Below are 5,471 nucleotides of genomic sequence, written 5' to 3'. Positions count from 1 at the left end.
GTACTACGCCTGGGCCCAAGAAGAAGTTGATTATTATTTTGAAGTATTATAAGTATAAGTTTTTGAACAAGTAAAATGAGTTTTACATAAACATAAAGTATTAAAGATTAAATTAGAACAAATGAAATAAGTTTCATACAGTTCTAAAAATCAGTAAGTTTAGTTCTTTATTCTACCATGTTTATCTAGTGGATGAGTAGTTTTCATGTTTACCTATTAGATGAGTAGCATGATTAGCTATTAGAATTACATGAGTAGATTCCTTAGCTTTTCTTTGCTATTAGTTTGACATGAGCAGTTATGTTTATGCTTTATTTCTTTTTAGAGCATATAGATTCTAGTTCTTTTCGTATACATGCACATTCGTGATTTTGTGAGTTAGATAGCGCTTACTAAGCAAATTTTGCTTATAGATTGTACTTCCTCTTACTGCAGATACCGGAAAGGAAAAGATATAGAAAGGAAGGCGACAAGGAGGTGTTCGAAGGATGTGTAATGCCCGGACTATGGAAGCCTTAGGACTTAGTTTAAGAATTTATTAAGATTGCCATTTATTAAGAATGTATTAGATGAGTCATTTAGTCTTCCGTTGTTAGTTAATTGTATGTTTTTATTTTGTTTCCGTTATTCGTTACTTGCATGATTTGATTTCATTAAACTGCGTGGTGATGTTATTCCTTTTGTGTGTTTGATATGTGTTCCAGCCGCTTGTGGCTGAGTATATATTGCATGTATTGTTGAATATGGTCACCAGTACAGGGGAGATTCTGCCGGAATTTTTCGGTAGGATTTCCATGTGATTTTTTAATCATACCGGTTAAGTAGAGTTAGTAGTTAAGTAACGGTCATCCTTAGAGAGTAGTAGTAGTAAGAAGGGTGGTCGTTACATGAAATTAGAAAACGAAAAATTGAAAATTGAAATTGAAAAATAATAATACATGCTTAAATACATTTCCAAAATTAAAACTTAGAATTTATGGAAAATTGAATTGGTATATTAGAAAACATCAGGGACAATTTAGAAAAGTTCCCAAAAGTTATGTACCTTCTAAGTTTTTGATTAATCTAGTAGGAAGGAACCTATACTGGGTTCTAAAGTCTTACTTAAATTGAACTATTAATTAGACTTAGCGTTAGCACTTTCAGCGAGAAAATTAAACAATTAGTTTCTTTATGAGGCTTTGTCTAAGGAAGTGATCGTTGCTCCAATAACCAAGAAGGTCAAATGCCTCGCCATGACCTGGAAGCTAAAATATTGAAATAAAAGGTTCAATTAACTTTTTGGTAAAGCATTAAAATTAGAATTAAATAATGCTTTAAAAAACTTTTCAAACATTTTTCTTTGAAAATTTTGTCAAAAATATTTTCACACTTAGAAAAATTTTCTTGCGTAAACTTTTTTACTTATAAAAATTCTCAAAAATATTTTTGCCTAAGTTAAAATTTTTCTCCAAAATTCAAAAAAAAATTCTTAGAAAATTCTTTAAGATTTTTTTTGTTTAACTTAGAATTTTTTTAATCACAAAAATAATTTTTTTTCAAAAACTTGGAACAATTTCTAAAAAATAATTTTTGCAAAGTTCTCTAAACTAAGAATTTTTTTAAAAAATTATTTTTAAAATGACTTATTTTAAACTTGAATATTTACTTAGAAAATTTTTAAACATTTTTTTTCTCAAAAATATTTTTGTCTAAAAATTACCTAAGTTAGAAATTTTTCTTTCACTTAGAAAATTGTTTTGCTTACTTATTTTTTTTTTAAATTCTCCAGAATATTTATGTTTGCAAAAACATAAGAAATTTTTTTACTCAAACATCATTTTGAAAATGATTTATTTCTTGAATTTTGACTTAGAAGTTTCATTCACTTGAAAATTATTATCCCATTTTTTTTTATATGATCAAAGGGGGAGAGTTAGGTACAAGTTTAGGGGGAGTTAACATTTTCTAAATATTAAAATTTCTTTTTACTTGTGTTGCAAATACTATAATTGCAATCTTTATACTTAAACTGTTAGTTAAGTAATTTATTTAAATTACTATTTGTCTCTCTTTTTCCCTAACTTGAACTTGAGTTGATGCATATCAAAAAGGAGGAGATTGTTAGACCTCGTAGTTGTTTTGATGTGATCAACCAAGTTAGGTTAGGTCTTGCTTATTATTTGATCCCTGTGTCTAAGTGTGCAGGAGCTTAGGAGCACAGGAAGTCGAGCAGAAGACACAGCTAGTGAGAAGGACGACACGGGAAGGGAGCCGATGGGCTCAGTGCGTCCGAAGGACGAAAGAGCTGCGGAAGAGTACACCGGTGGACGAGAAGAATGTGCGCGGTGTTCGAGGGACAAGAAGCAGGGACATAAGCTTGCTCAAGGAGAAGACCGGAAATTGGGTTCAGGTGAGCCCTATTTCAGTTGTTCGCAATCACCCAAGCAATCAGAGCTTCGGAAGGAGAAAAGAAGGCAAAAGGAGCTAGAAAAGCTAGCTGGGGCGCCTTCAATGAAGTGTTGAAGGCGCCTACGCTGCCTACGGTGCTGGAGGCACCCTTATTTCCTTGAGGGGGCCTTCAACCTTGTCCGAGGTGCCCTCAAAGCCATTAGAGGCGCCTCAGACCCAGTCTAGTGCCCGTTTTCGCAGATGGATAAAGTTTTATCCATCCCCTTTGTTGGAGGCGCCCTCAACCTCGTTGGAGGCACCCTCAATGCTCAAGATAGGTTTTCCAGGAACTATATAAAGGCCCCTAGAGCTAGGAAATTATCATTCAACTCTGTATTAAGTTCTTAGCAACTTCTGAGCGTTCTTAGTGTGTAGAAAAGGCTTCTCCGCCTACAGTGAAGGAGACATTCTAGTGGAGTTGTTCGACCGCCTTAGATTAATATCCCCTTGGGTTGTAACCAAGTTAAATTTCCTGTCTCTCTTTTATTTCTGCTATTTTTATAATTATTGCTATTATTTTTTAGTTGAAAGTCTTGAGGAGGGTATTTTTTATTTGTAGGCAATTCACCCCTCCCCTCTTGGTGGCACATTGCACCAACAGGAGGTAGCTGGGAGAACCACCTGCCATTAGTAGAGTTCAACTACAACAATAGCTATTATTCGGCTATCCAGATAACACCCACCCTCTGGGTGGAGGTTGGGGAGGCCCAATTGCTAGGACCTCATAGAGCCCTACAGGAGGAGGCTGAGTTGGTCCGTACTATCAGACAGAGGATGTCCGAGGCGTAGAACCGTCAGAAGAGTTATGCTTATCGGAGATAGAGACCCCTGGAGATCTCTACTGGGGACCATGTATTTTTGAGAGTCTCACCCACGAAAGGGGTGAAGAGATTTAGCCTCCAAGGTAAGCTAGCTCCACAATACATTGGGCCTTTCCAAATCTTGAAGAGGATTGGAGCAGTAGCTTACCGTCTAACGCTACCACCGTCTCTGGCAGGCATTCACGATATATTTCATGTGTCCATGCTGAGGAGATGCAGATCTGACCCAGTACATGTTCTGTCAGATATATCAGTTCTCATTCACCCTGATGTTACTTATGCGGAGGTCCCGATACAGATTTTGGACCACAAAGAGTGTCAGCTACGGAACAAGACTATCCGGCTAGTTAAAGTCATATGGAAGTATCAATCTGACGAGGAGGCTACCTGGGATCTTGTGGATACGATCTGAGCTCGATACCCCCATCTTTTTACTTGAGGTATGTGGGTTAGAGTTCCGTTCAACATTTATACTATTTATCTATTGTTAGTGCTTGTTGATGGCTAATAACAAAAATTTGGCGATCAAATTTTTATTAGTGTGGGAGAATGTAAAATAGCGTAACAAAATAATAATAATATAATAAGGTTTAATAGACGAATAACCTAAACAGATTTTTTAGGAATTTTCTAGAAATTTTTCGGAGCTTGTATGACATATTTTAATGGGATCAATTATTGGACTATAAGAAAGCCTGTTTAAATATCCTAATTAAGTGGGAGTTGATTTAGGAAATAACCTAGGCTTTAATTGAAAAAACCTAAGTTTACCCTAGCTTTAGACGCCGACCCTTTTCCACTCCCGTTCTCCACCTCATCTCCTCCTCTTCACTTTATTTCCCTAACCCCATTCCTCTTCCCTTCTCTTGATTCCTTTCCTCTTCCTCTGCCAATTTCCTCTCCTTCTCGTGCTAATGTGTTTCCCTCTCTGTCACTCCCCTCTGCCGACCACCGAGTCCCGACGCCGACAGTTGCTAGCTCTGATTGCTGTAGCTAGTCGTTGCCCCCTTCCTCATGCACCTCTGCCCTAGATCGTCAGATTGCTGATCCACCACTCGATCCGATTCAATTGTGGGTATAAGTGGACAGTTGCTAATTTCCACCCTATCACTCAAGTCGATCGTCGTGAAGCTCTGGACAGACTTGAGCGTCGATCACCGAGGCACCACTTCCAACGATAACCTGAGATGATCGCGATAGATATGCTCCCTTGGGCATCTTTATTCCTCTACCGTGCCAGCAGATCAAGCAATCATCACTCTTCTTATCGGTTGATCCATGGGAAGGAAACCCACGCCACCGCAAATGGGGTCCTGATTGAGTGACACCACTAGGGGGCGACCATCCAAGGTACTCTTCATCCAGACTTTATCTTGTCCTCTTCATCAGACCGGAAGTGGAGAGTTCTATCTTCCTTATGGCTACATCCGGATGTCTTCACTAAGCTACTGTAGATCTACAAAATGGATTAATGTAAGATCTATTCAATTTCAAATTTATACAGATCTGAAGTCATTTCTATTCTAGTGTGATTTACTAGTTGATGAAAAGGGTATGTGTTTGGAATTGGAATTTGAGTGGATTAAGCTGTGCTTAGTTGTAAATCATGGATTGATTTGAATATTGTAACCAGTTTATTCCTGTGTGGTTGATAGAGGTTTGATTTCAGATTTCATATAGTGCTTGGGTTATTTAGTAGTTAAGTTGAAGAAGAATTGTTAACTCGAAATGTTGATTTTTATATGGTGTAATGAGAGGATTGATAGATGGGTTAATGGAATGTAGGAATTGATTTAAGTTGAATTAATGGATTGAAGATTATGTTTGGATTTAGAAGGATTTAATGATGAGATTTGATTAGTGATTGGTTGGTGTGAATTAAGGAGTTTATCGGTGGATTAAGGATGAACTTATTATATAATTGGATTTGGATCATTAGGTGGAATTAAACATAGTTACCTAATCGGCGTAGGATTATGTTTTGGGTTTAGCTAGTTGTTGTATATGTGATTAGCTAAACTATATACATCATGTGATTTGTAGGATGGTGATTTGAGACGGGCGTCTCGACGTAGGATTGGTTTATCACGATCGACAGATAAGGGAGGGTACCTTTGACTTATCTCTTTTGATATTGTCATTTTGATATGCATAGTAGATTATAGCTAGTAGTAATGGTTGTGTTTATATCTGCATTGGTATGTTACTACTTGATAGTTG

This window comes from Zingiber officinale, chromosome 11B, assembly GCF_018446385.1.
Source record: "Zingiber officinale cultivar Zhangliang chromosome 11B, Zo_v1.1, whole genome shotgun sequence".
Taxonomy (NCBI): Eukaryota; Viridiplantae; Streptophyta; class Magnoliopsida; order Zingiberales; family Zingiberaceae; genus Zingiber; species Zingiber officinale.
This window is presented reverse-complemented; position numbering follows the sequence as displayed.